At 39.5% G+C, this 22,452-nt stretch overlaps 1 protein-coding gene across 14 annotated transcripts in view; it reads left to right on the top strand.

The window, feature by feature from the left end:
• FARS2 (phenylalanyl-tRNA synthetase 2, mitochondrial) overlaps nt 1-22,452 on the top strand; it is a 231,807-nt gene that overhangs the window by 113,690 nt on the left and 95,665 nt on the right. The gene's annotated exons all lie outside the window — the stretch shown is intronic.

The following is a 22,452-nucleotide window of genomic DNA, read 5'->3' as shown; positions in this document are numbered from 1 at the left end:
ACCAGAAGCTGATTGAAACATTAGGGGTCCTTGAAGCTGTCATGTTTTTGTAGCTGCTTCCCAAATAAGAATCAGGACAGGAAAGATGAACAGAACCATACATGCTTCCTTCATTTCCAGCTGAAGAAGCTCATGCGAGAAAATCTTGCATTTTGTGTCTGTTGTGTGGTGATAAACCTGAGCAGTGAAAATGAGGAATGGGTATTTTAGTGGTAATGGCAGTGCAACTGCATTGGACATTACTGGACACATGTAACTGGAATCCTACAGTAACGTCTCATACTTGTGTGCTCTTGATTTTTTAGATATTAGTACTTAAAAGAAGTAGAGGTCAGAGAGCCATACTTTTAATCTGATTCCTATTACTGCTGCCCATAATGAAAAGATTCTTCTTTTTAAGGGGGCAAAATCCAAAACTTCCTTTGAAAATAATGCCAACAAGAGGTGATTTGTCTTTCTTTTGAGATATGGTCATATATCTAGATTTTGTATTACGTTTTAAAGAGTGTACCCTTAAGCTGTATATGTATTTATAGGTTTTTATATGTTTGAAAATCTGGGGGGTCCTGATAGCTGCTGTGTTACCAAATTTCATTATTATACCTGTTTGTCAAAGAGTAGAGGGATCAAACAAAGTGGAAAGTGTTAATATGCAGTTAACTACTGTCTGTGCTTTCAGCTTATGCCAATATCTCTCTGCAGAAAGCAGTTTGGGTTTAGTAGAGGTGAATCATGAGAGAGAAAGTGCACGTGTCAGGAGATGGGCAGGTGGTACAACTTCAAGGTGGAAGGATGTTCAGGGCATAGAATCTTATTGTGTAGGAAGATTTTTCTCTGTAAAGAAGAGCTGTAGTGGTAAAAGAGCTTTTCAGCTGTGTGTGGCTAAGACAGAAGATTTAATCTTCTTGAAGAAATATAGGCTGAGAGGAGTTTCTCTGGTATCTGCAACCGTAGTAGATGTTGGGTGTCTTTGATGTTGCAGGAGCATATGCCCCTGCAGCACTGAGGGAGAAATGCTGGTACTATTTTCTTGCTCTCTAGTAGCCTCAATTCACACCTCAAAGGCCTGGGGCATGGGCTGATGTTTAGTGTTATTTTAGGCCATCAGGAGATGAGTATTGTCTGTCCTTGGCATTATTCTTCAAGCTGCTCCTTTGAGCTATTGTACTGTACGGTTATTTTCTAAAGCACCCTTCCTAAGCCTTGATTCCAAGTGTGTTTCATTAGCATGCGTATTTTTATCAGCTATTTTGGCTGAAAAACCTTTTTCTTTAAAACTCACAAAATACTAGTTCAGAAAGATTGTGTGTCTGTGTGGTGTGGAGACATCTATCTAGCTATCTATCTATGAATATGCACTGCTGTGTATGTGATCACACAGCTCCACTAAGCATAGCAGAGATCTTTATTTTTCTTTCTTTTTTTTTTGTTAAAAAAAATCAAACTTTGGAAAAACCTGTTTCTGAGTGCAGGTTTGCTAAGTCCTCATTTGTCTTATTAAAAAATTTGCAGTGCTGATGCCAGATGCAGCATTGTAACGTCGATATAAAGTACTCCTAACTATAAACATTGCATTTGTTAATATGGCATGAATTATTCATAGAATCATAGAATATGCTGAGTTGGAAGGGACCCATGATGGTCATCAAGTCTAACTCCTGGTACATAGTACCCCAAGAATCATACCATGTGCCTGAGAGCATTATCCAAACGCTTCTTGATGTCTGTCAGGCTGGTGCTGTGACCACTTCCCTGAGGAGCCTTTTACAGTGCCCAACCACCCTCTTTTCCTGATATCCAACCTAAACCTCCCCCAATTCAGCTTCAGGCCGTTCCTTGGGTCCTGTCACTGGTCACAAGAATGAAGAGATCAGTGCCAGGTCCTCTTCCCCTCATGAGGAATTTGTAACTGCAGTGAGCTCTCCCCTCAATCTCCTCCAGGCTGAACAGACCAAGTGACCTCAGTTGCTCCTTGTACAGCTTCCTATCCAAATCCTTCACCATCCTTGTGGCTCTCCTTTGATCACTCTCTAATAGCTCCATGTCTTTTTTATACTGTGGTGCCCAGAACTGCCCCCAGCACTGGAGGTGAGGCTGCCCCAGCTCAGAGCAGAGCAGGACAATCCCCTCCCTTGCCTGCCTGGCCATGCTGTGCCTGATGCTCCCCAGGACAGGCTTGGCCCTCCTGACTGTTAGGGCATGATGACTCATATTCAATTTTCTAAGGACCAGGCCTCCAAAATCCCATTCCACAGCTGTGCTCTCCAGCCTCTCATTCCCCAGCCTATACACAGAACCAGGATTGCCCCATCCCAGGTGCAGAATCCAGCTCTTCCCCTTGTTAGTCTTCATACAATTGGTGATTGCCCATGTCTCTGTTTTGTCAAGGTCTCTCCAAAAGTCCTCTCTGCCCTAAAGGGAGTTGAGAGCTCCTCCCAATTTAGTGTTGTCGGCAAACTTTCCTCATATTCCTTCAAGTCTTGCATCCAGGACTGAGCCAAGGCTGGAACCCTGTGGAACTCCAGTATTATTAACAGTATTACTTCAGTAAGTGTCCTGAGATGTGGCAAAGAACAACCTGACTTTTGTGCAAGTGTCCTTAGAAATGCCAGTGGCAATCACTAGGACCCATCTACTTAACTATGACTGTTTACACCGTAAAAAGAAATTCACTCCTATAATTATATTCAGAATTATAGGAAGCTGTTGCTGCTGTAGATTATTTGATCTCTCTGGGGAAACTTCCATCAAACATAACAGCCTACATTTTTACTTTGTTAATTATAAAGCTGTGAACAAGAAAATGCAAGACAATCTCAACTATTCTTAGTGTAATAGTAGCTTCCTAAAATATTACTGCCTTTATGAGTCCCAGTGGAAGATCTTTCTTTCTGCGGAAAAACCCAATACCATCCTCTTGCATAAATGAGGAAATACATTCCGGATGTATTAAGCAAATAATCAACAGACATTTATCATGGTCTCTTATAAATCTGTGGACTTAGGTTATCTGCAGGTTTGCTCTTGTTTTTTTCTCCATGACCCCATCCAAAACAGATGATGTTTATTCTTTTGAAACTTTAGTTTGTGTCTATTTTGTTAGGACAGATGCATTAAAAATATTTTGGTCTCTTTGTGATGGTATGGAAGAGCATTTGAGAGTTGTGTAGAGTAATACTTTGCTCTTGACTGCTGTTAAGGTCTTTCATAAAGATACCCATAAATATACTCAGAACCAGGTGGACCCAGTTCTGGGCAGGCAGCTCTAGGTGGCCAAGCTTGAACCAGGGCCATTGAACTAGATTGTCTCAAGAGGTTTTTCAGAGAATTCTTTTCTTTGGTGCTTTATTGGAATATGAATCCCAATATTACCAGGTAGATTGTGCCTGGGCCAGTCTGACCCTTGCTGCTGGGCCAAAGGCGGCAACTGTGGTGTATCACCCCAGAGACACCTTTAGCTTGCTGGTGGTTGCAGCTGGGCAGCTGAACAAGTCCAGGCTTGTTAGGAACTCCGTTTACTTCAGGAGGAAAGCTTCAGGCGATGGTGAAGACAAAGGAGATGGATTCTGCTGGAGGGTTATATATCCAGAACTTTATTCCATGGTTACAGAGGTCTGAATCTTGGCAACAGCTCCAACAGAATCATGACTGCATTGCCTGATTCACCTTTTTAAGCTCCCGGGGGAGGGAAGGGGCAGGTCAGCTACCAACCAGGTGAGAGGGGCAGGGTCTCAGGGGAGGATGACACCCAGACAGACCAATGACCTCTGGGCCTGAGGGGCATCTTTTGAACTTGACCAACCACACGACGCCTTGCTGGAATGTTAAACCTGATTGACAGCCCAGCAGGGGGCGAGGGGGAAGGGGAAGGGGGGTATTGGCACACCTGGGGAAGGGACCCGGAAGTTTAAAACACGCCGCAACAGTGCTTGATATTTGTATGTTCCACCGTGATCAGCTCTGCTGTTGAGTGTGGTAATTATAGATCATCATGGTCCTGCTTCTGCAAGGTCTCTGCAGTTACACCATTCTCAGACCACCCTTAGTTTCAGTGATGCCCAGTTGCTGGGCTCTTCTAGTTGCAGGCCTGAAGCTGAACTTATGTTCAAAAGTAAATATTTGCTGAATTTTGAAACCACCAGGCTTATGAAATCAGAGGTTCTATGATGTGCAGCTGCTGTTTATTCTGTCTGTGCTCCCCCAAAAGCACACCTGGTGGAAGGCACTTTATTGAACAGTAGAATCAAATCTCACAAAATTAGAACTAAGATACCTGTGGGTGCAGAGTGTTTACTGTTTGCTTCAGAAGTATACCTTAGCATCATTTTGCTCTGAATTCATCCACAAACCCTTGTTGTCACTCAGCTGAGCTTTAAGGTTAGAAGGCCAAAGAAAACTTCTTGCAAAATAAAAATTGATTAGTAATGATTTTGTGTATATATCTGGAGGATGTGCAATAGTAACTCAGTCCTTTGAAGCTTGTAAGTGATTTCTGGATGGTCACTGAGCACCAGATGGATTTGGCTGCTATTGTTGAAATAATCAGACCTGGCTTTTTGTTGACAAGCACCATTTAACAAGGTGAGTGATGGCCTTGTGCCTTTATTTCACCAGTGAAACATACACTTATGCTACCTTAAGAGATCAGTGTAAGCTTTTGGGATCCTTTTAAATCTTCACTGAAGATTTACACTTGTCTTACTTTTTATTATTGAATCAAATTTATAGAGGTGTTAAAAAGCAAGTGTCTCAACCATAGCAAATACTTAGAAGAGCCCCATATTGGTATTGAGGACGCAAGTGTATGTTTCTTGGCTCAGTCAAAGAGTATCAAAGTTGATAATATTGATATTGTCAAAAGTCTTCTTGCAACACAATACTTTTTTCCTCTAATCACCTCCCACTACTGTTTTCCTTTTTGTCACATGCTGACAAACCAGAGTAACTTTACAATGCAGGTGAAAACACTTGTTTTCACCTGCATTGTAAAAAAATGAAAATTTTGTTGTAAAAAATGAAATCTTGTTCCTTTCAGTGGGGGCTGTGAGGAGTGGGAGATGGTTTTGCATGTAGGTTTTTGTTGACTCTGGTAGTCTTTCGGTTTTTCTGGTGGTCTTCATGATGATAAAATGCAGAGCAATTTAGGGGCAAACAGCAGTACATCTTCATGTGCATTGTTTGAAGTGCAGTTGTGCAAATTCACATTCCTTTCTTACTTTAACAATGTGAATTCAAAGGGAGAAAAGATTGATAAAGGCAGATGCTGCAGCTTTCCTATCATAGCATATCTGTGTGAATTTTGAGGTCAAAAATCTGAGAGGATCAGTACACAACTGTGATTCTGTGATAATAACTGGCAAGTTTGCCAGTTTAAGCTGATTCACTAAAGCTGTGATTAGTTTATCTTGAGATTAGTGGTAGGAGCAGAAGACTGGGGAATGGCACGCCAGGTTTTGGGTCACTGGAAGAGGCAGGTGTGTTCTGCAGTCTTGGCAGATGAGTAAATCTTCAGTATATATTGGCCACAGACTAGCTGCAGCAGAGCTGGCTAATTTACCTCAGCAAGAAAGAAGAGGGATAAATTATTCTTTCTGGAGCTTCTGGTTGACCTGACTAGGAAGCAGAATTAGCTTGTTCAGGAGGTGGCCTGAGTAGCTTTAGCCTGTGTGCACCAGGGACAACCTTGCAGACTCTATCAGCATGGTAGGGAGAGGAAAGGGCAATTCTGTTCATCTGAGAGGATTATCTGAATGTACTGTCAATTTTGACTAAAGCTAAAACAAGGCATGAACAATGGGACCAGTGATTTTACTGAGCTCACTTCCTTTCTGTGCTGGGATTAGGTTAATGTCAGCTGTGCAGAACTGCATCATGGCCAGACTCTGTCGAGAAGCTGGAGAGGGACAAAGTGCAGATACTGGTCCAAACTTTCTTTTATTTCCTCATATTGGGCAAGGAATTGATGCTGATCTGGTTTTCCTCTTCTTGGTTTCCTCTATGTGTTTACAACCTTTGAGTTTTTTTGATTTCTTTAAGAGTGAATTTTTTCAAAGTCATTCATAGGACTTCTAATAAAAATTGCAGCTCTTTTTCTGTCCTGTCTTTCTGGTTTGTTTTGTGAATCTGAAATAAGGTGAATTTCATCTGATCTGAAGTGTTCTTACAGGATGGTGTTGGGTAGCTTAACTGGTTGTGCAGTCAGTAGATGTTTATATGCAGACCTGTGGAAATACAATATTTCTGACTCTTCTCCTACTTATGCTGCAGAAAACTAGGAACAATAGCAGTAAAGCCAGTGGCATATTTTGAAATAAATAAGAACTGAGCTGATTTTTTTTTCTTTGCCATTTGGCTAGTGACAGCTTAGATCTCATCTGGTGTGAATTGGCACAGCTTTCACTGATGTTGGAGAAGCTTTTATACTAATTCACACCAGCTGAGCTTGTTATGCAGTCCAGTCTGTGCAAATGTGGGTTGGTGGTTTTTTTCTCCTTTTTCCCTCTTCTTCTGCTTTCCATCTTGTGCTCTTGTGCTTGGGGGTTTTTTGTTCTGCCCTTCATGCTTGTTCCAGTTGTGACCAACTGCACATAAACTGCAATCTTGTTTCAGAGTAGAGCTTCTTTACATGAATCCATAAGCTTAACAATTTTGATTCTAGGTTGCATAGATATATATGGGATTTATTTTAAATCCAAAATGAGCATTTATACATTACTATAGCATTTTTTTTTACCTATGAAAAACACATACTAGTTTTAATATCTAAATGCATTTCTGCATAGGCAAGCTCTATTTATTTGGTTTGATTTTTGAGAAGTCAAAATGAATACGTACCAAAATCTGCTGCTAGTGGTGATTCATTCTTGGAGTTTGGCAGAAGAGCTTATATTTCTATTGTGACAACAAAAAGTAGGAAAGATTTCTATTCATCTAAGGATTGTTATGTCTTAGAGCCTATCCCATCTTACCTGGCTTGGGGGAATTACATATATTTAGTAGAAAGAAAGCTTATGGGAACATAGATGGTAACTTCATGTGATAATTATCCAAGGACACTTTGATTAATCTGGTTGCATTCTAAAAGGTTGATGACATTTTAAATTGTTCAGGAAAGCAGGCAGTCATGATGGAAACTGCTCAGAAGTGAAAAACCTCTTACAATTATCTGCAACTCGTGTGCAATACATCTTAGACACTTGTCGGATCTCAAGATTTCAGTCTAAGATGCTGAGCCTCCGAGACCACCTTGGGGGGCTCGGGAGTCCTGGAATGTTGCCAGAAGTGTCTGGTGGCAGGACTTTAACCCTACACAGGAGACGACAAGGATGAGGGCTTCACAGGGTGAATGGTGAAGGGATTAGTTAATTAGAGAGTGAGACACAAGGTTTAGGATTTATGTACAGGGGGGTTTAGAGGAGTAAGATGGAGGAATTGGGGTGTGTCCTGTCCTTCTTCTTCTTCCTGCCATCGTCAGCAACCTTGTTCTCGCTTTTATGATGATCTGTGCTGCCATCTCCAAGTCTGTAAGAATTGTTTTTGCGGGCCTGTGTGGTAGGAAAATCCACTCTATGATTATCAAAGAGTCCTTTTGCGACTCGTCCCATTGGAAGATCAAACCATGGAACTGTGTTTTCTTCCCCAGCACTGCCAACTGAAAAGGCAACGTTGGAACAAATCGATGTGCCTGCCTTCTCTGTATCGCGTCTGCAACTTTCTCCAATTCCTTCTTTGCTTCTTGCGTGAGTGTCCTGGGAGACCGAATGTCTGTGTCTCCTCCATCTTCTTTGGCCACGGTGGCACCTTTGGATTGGTTATTACTAAGAGTACACCGAGTTATAACAATAGATGGTATTGGGGAAAAATGATAAATATTGTATACGTAACAAAGGGTATAAAGATACGTGGCTGCCCGGGAGGGCAGAGACAGTGTGCCCATGGCTGACTGCTGAGCAGATCTTTGTTCGGCTGAAAGAACATCTTTTAGATAAACAATTAATAAACATAAAACCAGAAAGAAGAACTGAAGCCTCTTCTCGTCTTTCGATACGCGGGCTGCCCCAAGGCCACCCCGGGCCTTCCAGGCCCCTCAAACAGCCGAGATAAACCGGACAGACACTGACAAGTAAAATGAAATTGTGATCATTCTCTTGTGTTTATAATAATTTAATCTTAAGCCATACCTGTGCAACTATAAGAATTTTATAGGATTTTGTGGCTTGCATTCTTAGAGGTATGCATATTTTAAAAGTATGTTAATGAAAAAGAGATGAGGAAGGTTATCAAGTTCTGTGCTCCAGCTGAGGAGTGCTCGATCTCACTGGTCTGTCTCATGGCCAGTAACATTTGTATCAGAGAAAAACAAAGGGAAAACCTACAGTAGGGAAATGTGGTAACCAAATATTCTGTGTCATTCTTTTTAGCCAGGAATGCTTCCCAGTTTTCTGATTAACCAAAACCTGATGATGCTTATTGTCCCACACAGACAGTACACTCCACACTTGCAGTCATGAATTTTATTATGCGTAGCTTTTCAATATATGTCCAATCTTGAGATTAGTAAGGAAGTTTATATTCTCTTCTGATAAAATGGACTGTTTAGGAATTTTAAATGCAAATCCTGGATTCTTGCTTGTTTTCAGTTTGTCATAGCAAATTCCTCAAAAACAGTATTAGTAGGTTATTGATTAGATGAACTAATTTAAAACTGTATAATTAAGATTCACCTTGTGGAATTTAATACATTTGGAAGTTCAAAAGCTTCACAAAGTTGGGGCAGAATACAGAAACTTCTGTTGAAGTGCATTTCTGTGATTCGGACATCAGTTCTAGAAATTAATAATTTGGAGTCATGTTGTTCACTTAGTTAATTGGTCAGTTGGTTCCTTTGAGCAAATGACTAGTCTACTTCAAATTTCATCATTTAGAAGCCAAGGTTACTTGTAGCACTTCCCTAAGGCTTGATGTTTGCTAGAAGACAAAGAACTATGTTACAAAAATACTTCGTAAACATTAGTCTCTCAGCTGTGCCTGGTTCTTGTCCCCCACGCTGCACTGCTCCATCACTGCTGGAAAATTATTATCTTTTATTGTTTAATTCCCTTTGGGTTTGAGATAAGCCAGATGGTGAGGTTGTCTTTCAGGAGAGTTTTCTGCTTTGCATTATCAATTTTCCACCCTTACTAGTAGTGGAAGAGTTGCAGCATGTAATTCCCTTTGGTCTAGATGGTTTTAAGTACCTGTGTGTTGATTTGGTAATTCTTGTTGTTTCATATATTTAATTTCAATTAAAATTTTGTGTGTTTTCATCACAATCTATTTGATTTGAGTGATTTATTTTGTGATTATGATAGGAAGTGTTGTATTCTTGGCACAGGTTTTGGCCTTCCAAAATATTAAAATAAAATCTAAATAATTATTTATAAAGATCTAGGGAAAGAAGGCAAAAAATACTGTTTAACATTGTTTTCAAGAACTGCATAGATTTTACAGGATGTGAAGCTCAGCAGTTTACCATGTTAGCTGATCCTTTGCAGAATTCAGTGTCTTGTGTAATTGGACATATGGTATCTTTAGAAACCTGTGGGAACCCTTAAAATCTTGTTGACTGTAAAATGTTCTACAATAAAGGAGTGTGTGAGTCCATGTGTGAAATTTTGTTTTCATTTAAAGAAAAAAAAAATGATTAAGTATTGGGTTCTGGCTCTAATACTAAGAGTCCTTCCTACGTACCATAAATTATTAGACAGTTTGCATAACCTGTATGGCAGGAACTTGTTAGGTCTCCCAATCCCCAGAAGCTCAGGAATGGGCACCCAAAGTCAGCTTTTCTTAAAGGAGATTTTGCAGCCGTTTTCTCTCTCATCTGTGAAATGGTGCCATAATCCCAAGAGCTGTGTTAAATATTAACGTGTTTGTCCACTTTGCCTTGAAATGATGAAGTGCTCCATAAATAACAAGTGACATTTATAGAAGTTCTTCTGATTGTGCTTTCATGGGGAAGGTAAGCCAAAGGTGCTGCTTGAAGGATGTTGCCATATAAAAAACCCAAGTGATGTGCTTAACCATTCACCACTCTGCAGAAAAAATTGACAGGGAGTTTGCATGTAAATGAGCTCAGGGCATATTAGTTTAAAATGTAATCTATTGCGATAGAAAGTCTCAGTGCCATGTTTACCTTTTTTTTTTTTTTTTTTTGGCAATGTTATGATGCAGTCTTGCAGGCTGCTTTTCTTTTGAAGCCCACTGGAATCGTGTGTAATTTCTATGTATTTTCTGTTGAGGTTAGTATGTTGAGCTTTCCCTGCCTGAAAATTCCTCCTAAGCAAAGACTGAGCATGATTTTCCTATAAAGAATTATGAGCGCACACACAAAGCCATCCTCAGAGAATCATGTGTGTGTGAGGGACCTCCTGAGCTCTGTGGTCCAACCGCCTGCTCAGCACAAGTCCAGACAGAGCAGTTTGCCCTGGGCTTTGTTCAGTCATGTTTTAAATTGCTCCCAGCAGAGCCTGTACCCATCTATCACGGCAGTGAAGTGAGCTGTCCCTTCGTGTCTGTAATCCTGGTGAGGTCACGGCTCTGGGACTGCGCTCAGACTTTTAATTCCTCCTGTTTGCTTCCCGTGCTGCGTGCATGTGCATCCAGTTTTGCTTTCAGGAGAGAGGCAGAGGATTCCTAGAGCTGGTCATGCCACTTTTTGAAGCAGCTGTGGGTTTCCATTGCCTTTAATATTAGCAAGATCCCTTGCCCAGCAGAGGGAAGGGTTCAGAGCCCGTGGTGGCGCAGCGAGTGATGGGATTTGAGCTGATTCAGTCTTTATCCACAGCTATGCTCATACAACTTACATTTAGAAATGCTGTTATTCCGTGAGTTTCAGTGGGTATATGAAGATAAACTTAGTATGTGTTCAGCTATTTCTTTACAAGATGTACAAATGTGCATCAGCTGTTAAAAGGTGACCCCTCTGTGTTTTTAGTTTGTTGCTTTTTCTTTTTCCATTTCCTGAGCAAGGGAGAGAGTGAGGAGGGAAGCAAGATCTAAGGCTGCTTTGTGCTGGAAAACTTGATGTTATTTGCTGAGAATATGGTAGTTGTGATAAAAAGCTTGGAAAACCTCCATTAAAGTAAAATGCAAAATACAAAAAAAAAAAAAAAAAAAGAACTAAACTGCCTAGCATATTCTTCCTACCTTAAAAAAAATAAAAAAAAAAAAGAAACTATGTGTTTCTGTAAAGGGATTAAGAAACTCCAGATGGCTGTTAAAAAAAAAAAATTAAAATGGGGGTGGAGAAAGTCAAGAAGAAACAGTTTCTATTGACTTGTTCTTTCTTTTTTGGAAAGGTCACTGAAAATTTACACAGTGACAGAATAGCAACCCAATTAGTATCTGTCCTGTAAAACTAAATGTTAATTTATTTCAGATTCTCCTCTATTGACAAGTGGGACTGATATTCAGGATGGACTTCTCTACATGAGTGCAGGGCAAAAATTACCAGACTGGTTATGAGTTTCTATAGCAATTGCTGTCAATTTTCAAACTGTAAAGAAAAAAAGATATAATTAAATACTAACTGTATGTTTATTTTGTAGAAAGATTATTTTTTAAATTATATTTCTGATGACTATAAAATACACAACTTGGTAAGGCAAGTTAATCTTAAAAACACAGCATCCTCTTTGTCTAGTGCTTAAAAAAATATTCCAGTAGAAAATACTATTTCATTAATTGTCATTACATAGGAGTTAGAGATTTAAGGGGTCTAACATTTCCTTTATTATTAATTTCTTTAGGTGTCAGTGGTGCACTACCTTTACAAAATTAACTTCAGTGCATAACAAGAGATTAATTACCAGCTGCAAAAAAGGAATATTATCTAGAGAGCTAGTGACTTTTTTAGAGAAGGGAATCTCTTTAATAAGGGGTCTTAAATTGCAGTTCTTCAAACGAGCAAGAGAAATTATTCTTCTTATAGTCCAGAAAGAGAAGCAGATAAATAGCCTTCTCTGATAATTCATTTAAATATTTTAGCTGTGAATTAAAATACCATCTAATCGAAGCAGTATCCTTTCCTTTATGTTGTATGCTTATCAGAATATTTCCATGCACACCATCCACAACGAAGACACAAAACTCACTGAGTGGAGACCAGATCTTTCCCATCGAGTTGCTGTGACAGTGACACCGAGAACACACTTGGGCACATCTCTGCATCCCTGCCGAGACTCTGGGGTAGAGACTGTGGTCTGTCCTCCATCCTCCTGCTCTGTGCATGGAATGAGGTGATGTTTGGTGAGGAAGGAACTGTACTGAGCTCTGCATGTTTGGGTTTTTTCCTGTTGACTTCAGTGATTATGTACTGCTGTAGTTTTGAGTCAGCTTCTAGTCAGGTCTAAGTCTATCTTTAGCCCACCTTATTTGCAGGTTTGTGTGCTCATTGAAGGAGATTGTTATTTTGGGGGAGGCAAAAGGCATAGAAGAGGTGTGTGTCTGTGTTCAGTAAATAGTACTGTCTTTCTGAGAGTCTGGGCCTCTGGGTAAAGCAGAGCTCTGCTGGGGTGGAGGGCTCAGACACATTCATCCCCGGGAGTTTGTTTAGCTCTGGTTTCCTCTGCAGACTTGCAGTGTGGGCTCTCTGGTCCAGGACTTGCTGTCAGCTGAACTCATCCAATGTTCACCATGAGATGGATGTGGCTGAGTCAGGCTCTCTGCAGTTCAGTCCAGGGCTGTAAGCATCCATTGGCACTATCCCAGTACACAGGAGACCTGCTCCCTTGGAACTTTTGTGCTGTGTCCCAATGACACAGAGAAACATTCATCATTCTACAGCATCCTGGGCAGAACAGGATGAGGGGAGGTTAGGAGTGTTTAGAAAGCAAAGAGCATTGCTGAGTTTGCTTCTTCTCCTATGGAGGATCATTATCTGATTCAGTTTCCAGGATAATCATTCCTCTGTGGATGAATTTGAACTGCTTTGGTGGAGGATACTGCTCTAACGAGTGTCTGCCTCACTAAGGCGGTAGTTGGGAAGCATGAAATGGGTGCCTTTAATGACAGCAGGAAAGAGCAGTCTGTGCCCTTGAATGCTGCTCTGTCTTCTCTTCCTTCCTGAGGAAAAAAGTTCCTCGTTGAGTGTAGCAACATCTTTGAACTTAAATTTTTCGCATGTGGCCACTCACTGTGTGCTTTTTGTTGTCCCAGTGCCTGACTTGAGACCAGGGGGTCTGATTTGCAGAAGTGTCAAGTGCTCACAGCAGCAGCTGCAGTAAAAGGGAGTTGTACTTTGAACACATTAAACCCCATGATCTCCTTGGTGCTCAGAAACATCAGGCCCCAGGTATGTCAGATTGGGAGCAAAATTAATGGATGCTTTTGATCTTCAAGTGCCCAAGTTGCAGCTTCAATACAGGAGACAGTAACACTTCCCCAGCTTACAAAGACATGCAGAAAAAGGAAAGAAAAGACGTCAAATATTTTGCAAACATTTAAATATTGTGGAACCGAATGCTTCATTGGGAAGCTCATAAAAGAAAGAATGTATCTTCAGAGCTCGGCTTGAGTGTTGCTCAGTGCACAAAGCACTTGGGGTACGTATCAGCAATGCAAGGAATGTGAGCAGGGACCATTAACCATTGTCTCTTCTCTGTGCTGAACAGAGCAAATTCGCGTGGAAAGATTGATACTTGTTTGTCTCACTGCAGGCAGCATCGTAATGTATTGCTAAGATGAGAGCATTTTAGTGTTCCTCAGGCAACCTTAATTCTACTTTTTGAGAATATCTGAATGTTTCATTGAAACACCAAGTGTTGTATTAAGGCTCACTTTTGTGGGCCGTTTTCTGGATGTTTTAAATTGAAAACTGAAAAATGGAAGTATTCTGTTGTATATCATCACATTCTTATGAGTCATCAGTGTAATATAATTACAAGTATTGTAGAGTAATTCCATGTGTACACATCTCGATTACATATACAAAATATTAGACAAAATTGAGAATTTATGTGAACATAGTGGGAGAAACATGGGGCTTTTTTTCAAGTAGCTATGAAAGATTGAGTGCTTTATGTGGCAGCCTTAGTCTTCTTTGAATCTTTTCTAAGGAAAATCCTTCCTCATTCACAGGTAAATAAAGCTGGTCTGTTTGGTGCTGTTGGCCACTGTGTAATGGTGTAAACTGTTGTATGGAGTACATATACCTAGATGTATATGTATGTATAGCTAGGCAGAGGGAGTTGCAGGATCATCCTGCAACCCATCCCTCACTTGTGTACCTGTTCTATCATCTTTTACATGCCTTGTAAACTGCATGGCAAGAGTAAGCAGGAAGCCTCTGCAAAAAACAGCTAATGTGCTTCAATTAATTATTTCAAGGATTTCAAGCAAAACTTTTTCTTCTGTCTTTTCCTAAGCTTTTCTTATATATTTTAGGCGAGACTTTATGATGTTAGATTTCTTTCATCTCCAATAGCTGGTAATATTGGATTGTGTGAAGCTCCTTCAACCACTTTATGCCAAATTTTAATACAATTTATGTCACCTTTTAACAAAATCATTGTACTTCAGAGAAAAAAAGTACTGCTGCCAGAATTCATGAATTTTGTACAAATCTAAGTAAATGAAAAGGAGTTACTTTGAACTTTAAAGAACAACTACTTAAACATTTTTGTCACCTATTTCATATGGAGATGGTGGCTTAATTTTAATCACTAACTTAAATGTTCTACTCATAAGCAAGAAAAGCATGGAGGTCTGGCTGTAATTCTGTAGTATTACTGATGAATAAGATGACTTGAAATAAATTACATATGTTATAATTATTTTTTAAAGTGGCTATAGATACTTTGTGCAGTGCAGGAAGAGGGAAATAAGTACAGGGAAGTACTTGGAACGTAATTTTCATTGCATTTGTATCCTATGAGTACCAAAATGATGAAGGAAATTGCTAGAAATGAGGAAACTAATTAAAAGAAATTTGAGACAGAAATCTAAAAGAGATATTAACATGAGGTGATTGCTCTGAGATTAAAGATTTTTGTTATTTTCCTTGTAATTACACAGTGATGCTAGTTTCATAGCAAAACTTGAAGCTGAAATGAATGCATAGGGTCAAATTCATCTAACCTGATTTACATGTCTAAAAGTTAAGTGTTTATTTCTGCATTTCTTATGATAGAGTGAATAATTATTTGTGGTCTTCTCTCCCTATTTGCAGTAGAACTGAAGGATCTGGTTTAGATCAGATGCTTTGCAATGTTTAGTTATTGGTTAAGTAGCCACCAGTGTTGCCCAGAATTATGTTGCTTCTCAGCATCTTCTTGCAGATACCTCTGCATCTGCTTGGGAGCATCCCCAGATCCCAAGAGAATATATTAATAGCCATTAAATTGTAAATGACCAAAACATTAACTGAGTAGGAGGGAGAACTCTTTTGCCTTGAGTGAAACCCTTCAGTTTCTGCCCCAGAAGAGCTCTGGACATGACAGGGCCTCTGAGCAGGTGTAGGATTAGGCATAGCTCAAGTCCTTTACCTGGTGATGCATTTCAAAGGGTTGTTGCTTCACAGAAGTCAAGCAGTGCACTACAAGCTGAAGAACCTAATATCTAAGTTCAGATTTTGCTCCATCTGGGTGCTCCTGGGAACATGAAGATGAGAGAGTAAACAGGAGATTTTGGGCTCAGGAGGAAGAGCAGGACATGGCTCACTATGTCTTTTCCTGGGGCACAGAATTGTGTCTCCTGAGGTGTCTGTGCTACAGCTATATATATTCCCTTTTTACATGCCTGTGTACAAAATGTACCAGAACACTAGTTAAGCATCCCTAGCTGTGTTACCGGTGCAGATAAAGGTATTTGCAGGTGTTCAGGTTTGACAAATGCCAGTTGGAAACACTGAACTCAGGAGCAATATAGAGAGAAATGCAAGATGATCTTTTGTGACATTGTCTTGAAATCCCATTTGCTAATGTCTGTAATTACATGTTTGAATCACATCTATGTCTTTAATAGCATGAGACCTATTGACAGAAAATATTTTGTCCAGCAACATGCAATGGTCAAATTTTTTAAGATGGGGGATCAATGAGTAGGCTTGGGTTGGGAAGCCACTCTTTGAAGAGCCCTTTGTGTGCAAAAGTAAGAAATGTCCTTCAAGCTGTTGTGGCACAGAGCTGATGGAGTAGTTCTCTAGTAAGAAGAAAGAAAAACGGAGTAGTGCTTCTGAACAAAATTTTTTGATCCTGTGCTATGTGACAATACATTTAAATACACCGGACCTTTTATGTTGTGCCTTCTTAAAAATAAATAAATTGTGTATACCCAGAATCTTGTCAGACCTGATACAAAACACATGTGGTGGAATTCATTGGAGTTCATTGAAGTTGGACTATAAATGCTGTACTTCAGTATGAAATCTTCTCTCAGCTTTACTGTCAGAATACTGAAGAACTATTGACAGAAAGATTTTGAAATTCAATATTTTACATTTATTGTGTGTCTTACCTAAATCATTCTGGAAAGGAAGGACTATTATCCCAACTCCCGTTATAAGAAAAGTGATGCCTAAGTGATCATAAGGCTTTTCATTACTTTCTTCCCAAGAATGAGTTTGTGGCAGAGGAGCTAAATCGTAAACCTTATCTGTCTATTATTTTTATATATTGTAAAGCCAAGGAACCCCAGTCATAAACTCAAGGCTTCTTTATGGTGCATGCTGTAGAAAAACAAAATGTGGTATCAGTCCCTGCCTGTGGAAGTTGAATTTATTGTGCAATGTCAAGCTTTTGGAGTAATCACAAGAGTGTGCTGCTGTCAGCTGAACATATTTTTTAACCTTTTTATATATATGCAGGTGTTCTGGCTGTTCTGATTCTTGAACTGGAATATTGAACATGCTGAACAGTATCCTGTGCTATGATAGATAAACTGCTACCTCTGGATCTTTTGAGGATGTCTTAATCTTGTGAAGACTGTCCCACATTGAGATGATCTTCGTGTTCTTGTTCCTTGCTCTGTCTGTTGTTCTGCAAGAAAAGGCCATTTTGTAAGACACTAAGAAGTCAACTTTGGTCAAATTTTTCCAAGAAAGTTGCATCTGGAGCAATGAATATATGTGAAGGGAATTTGACCATCTGTACTTACACCCTGAAAAAATGAGATTCATAATTGAATTTCTGAACTGTACTGTAGGCTTAATCTTTCTCTCATGTGGAAACCCCTCATGTATTTCTTTATAGCATTTATTTTTTCAAATCTCTGTGGCCCCAATGTCTAGGGAGATTTAACAATATTAGAAGATATTAAAAAGCCCAAACTCTCAAAATCCAGCTTTTCCTGAATGAACAAAACATAAAAAAAGGAATTGGAGTTTGCTTTTGCTTACAAGGAACAAAAAGAGCAATACTGTAGCCTGCAGGCAGAGCCAGGGGGAAAAGAGTGAATGAGTAAATTAATTTTTTGCTCTGTGACATAAATTAGGACAGCAAATTGCACTGTCATCCATTGAAAACATTCAGCCTTGAGACAGGAGTAAGGAAAAAACCTTCAAAAACTAAGCAAGCCATTTGTTCAGCTATGCAGGCTGAAATACAGAGAAAAAGAAAACCATATACCATTAAAGTATTTATAGTTACTGACTAATGTCTTGAATTGCTCTTGGGAGTTAAGTGGATGCTTCATTGTACATAATTTGAAGGTGGAATGCTATTGCAGTGTATAGTTATGAACGCTGAAAAAATATCCTAGGGTGTAAGTAAGGTTCTGTTTAATGGTGGATTCGTCATTGATTATGTTGGGAATGCTTAGGAGAGCTTGCAGGAACCAGAGAGATGGTCTTGGGAAAAAGTAGGAAGATGGAAAGGAGCAAGGAAGGAGGACTGAGGAATTCATAACTTCAGAAACAGAAAGATGAAAAAAATTGAAGTTAAAAGTATCAGTTGAAGGTAGGAAAAAATAGGGAGAGCTTCTCCTTGTTGTTGCTTTGGTTTACTCTTTTCTCTTCTTGCTCATCTAGTTTTCCTGTCCTCTTCTGCCCTGGTCATTAATTTCTTCCTATCAGAAATGCTTTCTTCCCAGCTACTTGATCTGTTGAAATATTGGTAAAATGGTAGAATGAATGTTAATTACGTATTAGAAGAAAGCAGAATCTGGTGGATGGCTTCCCTGGATAGATTTTCTAAGCAGACTGTTCTTTTAGTATATACATGGCTCTTCTGGTTATAGAACAAAAATAAACATACTTATTAAAACTTATTCGAAACCTTTAAAGTTCTTTTGCTTAGTTTTCAAATGGAGAGAACAGAACAGAGCAGTCTGACCCAGGAGACTTAGCTGTGGTCTCAAAGTGACTATTATTGTTAGAAAATTATTCCACAGATGAGACTCAGAAAGATAAGTTCTCTTTACATAGAATGGGCATAATTGAATGTTTACTTCTTTTCTTGAGTTTTTGAAGAGTGGCTTTTTTAGCATGCATAGTCTGAATGCCAAGTCCTCCTTTTAGGATGTAATTTAAGCTGAGTTGCACACAGGAGCCTGAATGTATCAGTTTAACTGAATTACATGCGAACACTGTGATGGTACTGATTTTTGCTTTCACTGGAGAGGAGTTCAGAGAAAACTTGGGTAAGCTTTTTGGCCTCACTTGCTTAAGATTGCGGCCACATGACCTTGCAGTTTCAGAAGCTCTTCTCTATTAGACTGACACCTTAATATTACTTTTTTTCCATGTAAAGCTTTTTACTCCCTACATATGGGAGTTTTAGCTGAAGTAACTTAGGTAAATAATAAAGAAATAATTTATAATGGCTTATTTTTAACACAAGTAAACACATTTGCTTCATTACTGTGGCAGTTATGTAGGCTATGCATTCCTAGTCTCTAGAAATAAGTAAATATTTATTTTGCAGAACCTGTTTTTCAAATCCTGATTCGTAAGCTGTCCATTAATCACACAGAACTCAAATCTGGGCCTTGGCATTTGTTTCCAGAATTTGTGGTATTTTGTGTCAAGTTGCGTGTTCATTTTGTCTATAACTTACTTTTTATACAGTTTAAAGCTGATTTGTTTTGTAAAACATGATGCGTAATCCACATGCCCTTGAGAATCTGTTCGCCCCTCTTCCCACCATTTCAGTTCTAGAACTGGCTCCATTAAGAGTCATAGTTTGGACTGAAAGGAGGAGATCAAATTCAGGTCTTTGCTTCTGGAACTCATCCCAGATTTCAGCTACTCATACTTTGGGTGTATTAATTTTTGTGCATTTTGTGAAGAACACCTTCTATGCAGGCTGTTGTGTATTCATGATTTTGCCTCAGTCCAAGATCAAAATTTAATTTCTTTCACTTTTCAGTAACTGCTGAGTATGACAATTTGAAGACCTAATTTAGGGTCTATTGAAAGAAAGATTTCTTTATTGGCAGTTTTACAGAAGTAGCAAAAATTCTTAAATAAAAGCCGGTATCAATACAAAAATAAGTACGACTGGAATGTAAACCAAAAAGGTTTTGTCAACCTGTTACTAATACTATGTTGAAAATTATGTCTTAAAATTGTTGTACAGAGCAGAATGTCTTGCCTCACATTCCTTGAGAGGGTGGGTGTTTCTGTCTGTGTTTTTTTCTGAGGATTCAGGGCAATATAATCCATTAATTCTGGCAGGTCATTATTTATGCCCTAGTGAATAATTGGGAAGATTCCAATCCTGACTGAGCAAATTTAACTTTCATTTAACATTGCTTTTTGGAGAATGACTTGCTTGGTCTACATTACATGTAAACTGATTCACCTGGGCTTGAAGCTTAAGTCCAGGATAAATAGATATGACTTATCAAGGAAGATAAGGATTCTTGAGCTTCTCTGTTAGACAGAGCTGCAATGGTGCAACCTCCTGACATCAGGTTTGGGCTGTCCTAGCTCCCAGTGTGGGAAGCCAGTCAAACTGCTTTATCCTTTCCTCCTCCATCTTTTGGCTACCTGACAAGCAAAGCTTCCAGCAATTTTCTTCTGGTGAGGAGTCAAATTTTTCATGTGAGGCAGCAGGAGCCTGGCAGTATAAAAATCTTTGATGGCCAGTTTGGGAAAGCTCATGTGTCAGGAAATCTTTATCTGTTGGGCTGTGTTATTTCAAGCAGTGATGCTATGATTGCCCCACCAGGTCCCTGGAATCTGCTGCTTTGGCCAGGTCCCCTCATCAGAACCTCAATTTTCATTTTGCCATGTTTAATGCTGTTCTGTGTTCACTCTTCCTGTTTTCTTGATTCACGTTCACTTGACTTCTTTGCATAATACTTGCCAAAATTTGGTGCATTTAAACATGTATTTGTGTTGGGAAAGCTATGGGTTGCTCCCTCCCTCAACAGGATGATTACTGGCTCATTTAATTTCTAAGTCACCTGATAATTTCCAGTCAGAAATATGTTTGGAAGCCTGCATTAATCTTGTTGAGTCCCCCAAGGAAGTTGTTCAAATGACTTAAGTGAATGCTTCATTGACTTGGAGCTTTACAAATAGAAGGTTGGAGAAGAGATCAGAAACAAAGATTCAGAGTGCAGAGATTTGCTAGTGCTGATTTGAAGAGGAATTTTAATAATCTGAATTTTCCTTTTTGTTTCATTTATTTTGTCTGAGAAGAGGTAATTCTTCACTGATACAGCTTTCACTGGAGAAATTTGAGAAGCTTGTGGTTTGAAGGCTGATAATTGTACAAGGATCATCCAAAAGACAAGTTCAGTTTGGTGAATAGGTGTTTAATCGTAGCTCAGATGACACTGTTCTGAGCTGCTAGGCAGCTAGCAGAATTTCTTTGTCTGCTGTGAATAAAAAACCTGTGAAGTGTCCCAGTCCTTCTAAAAAAAACCCAACAAACCAAGCAAGAAAACCAGAATAGAAAAGAAGTTGCTGATACAAAATCAAGATGTTCATTGCAGAGTTCAAGTTGATAGCAAGTCATTGAGGAAAAAGGTGTTACAGTGAAAACCATTGTCATATCAAAATAATAAAAAAGCTCAAGTTATAAATGTAAAGCTTTGCTAATCAGAATATACACCTGTTCTTCTCTTCTGTCATATTTTTTTTTCCTGTCTGATCTACCAGGAATCATCACTAGTATGAGGAAGGAGGATCATCACCCCCATCATGTATACTTTATTGAGCATCTGTGAATTAATAATGCTGGTGCTTAATCTGGCATCTTTAGGTTTCAAGTTTAATGCCTCTGTTGAGAGTAAGCAGTGACCATTCAGAACCCTCATGGATATTGCTCCTGGTAACTTTACATCTGGAGGAGGGGTTTGATCTACACAAATGCCCATATGTATGTGAAAATCTGGTACTTCTGGAATGAATAGGAGCTCTGTCACTGAGGCAGGAGTTGCTGATCTAGGAAAGGCAAGCTGAAAGTTTGAAGAAGCAGCACCATTGTAATGAATTATATTCCTTTTTTCACAGCCATACAAATGTAATTACTTTAATATACTGATGTATGGAGAGGAGTAGTACTTTCAGCATGGAAGAGGAGCAGTTTATGGTCTATGCTTAAAGTCAAAGTTCACAATTGCTCCCAAATACAAATTTCAATACATTCTTTGTAGTCACTCTGTTTTCTCTCAAAGTCAGCAGAAGCAAGTTGTGCAGTTCTTCATGTATTGTAGCACGGATTGCAGGTTTCCAGAGTCAGAGCTGCTCATAGTCTGCTGGTTGGTCTAAGCACTGTTTTCAGCATCTCTGCCATGAGTTCACACCCAGTCCTCTGTTTCTAGGACTTCCTTAGTTCAGTTGATGAACTGTCTGCTTTCAAATGTCAGAAAGTGCAAAATCTTACCTTTGAGCACACGAGGAGGGTCAGGCAGAATATCCTGACTCCTCTATGAAGTGCTCTTACAAGCTGATGTAACTTGTGTGGCAGCACAATACTGCTGGCACAGCAGATGAGACACAGCCTCTGCCGAGGACCTGTTATTCCAGCAAAATAGGCAAGTTTAGGTGAATTAATGGAATTGAAGTTGTGAGTGTGTCTCTTTTCCCAAGCTTGGTATGGCTCCCTCTATTTGAACAGAACTCAGGCCTGTTTAGTCTCAGCATTGAACACAACAGGATAACTCAGCATGTCTGTCATCAGTGCCTCAACAATGGGAGCTGTTTCCTTTCTGATAGCAGACAAGGGTCAGAAATAAGACTTGTGCTTCCACCTTCCTGCAGGAAGATGGGAAAGCTGCTGAATTCAAAGTTTCTAAAAAATTAGTTTAGATTGATACTGGAGGGGTTGCTGTGGCCCTGGTACATAGCTGTGAGATGTGCAGTGATGTTGTGTGACCCAGGAGCACACTGCAAGTGCTGATGGTGTGAAGTCAAGTCTGTCACACATACATACATCCATTCAGCTGGTGTGTTTGTTTAGGCATTTGTTTAAGTTTTTAAAAGCTCTGAGCCTTTGTGAGGGCTTCTGGGCTCTCAGCTTATTT

Source organism: Zonotrichia leucophrys, chromosome 2 (assembly GCF_028769735.1).
Source record: "Zonotrichia leucophrys gambelii isolate GWCS_2022_RI chromosome 2, RI_Zleu_2.0, whole genome shotgun sequence".
In the NCBI taxonomy this organism is placed as follows: Eukaryota; Metazoa; Chordata; class Aves; order Passeriformes; family Passerellidae; genus Zonotrichia; species Zonotrichia leucophrys.
The sequence above is the reverse complement of the archived record's forward strand: the minus strand, read 5'-3'. Positions and strand labels throughout refer to the sequence as shown.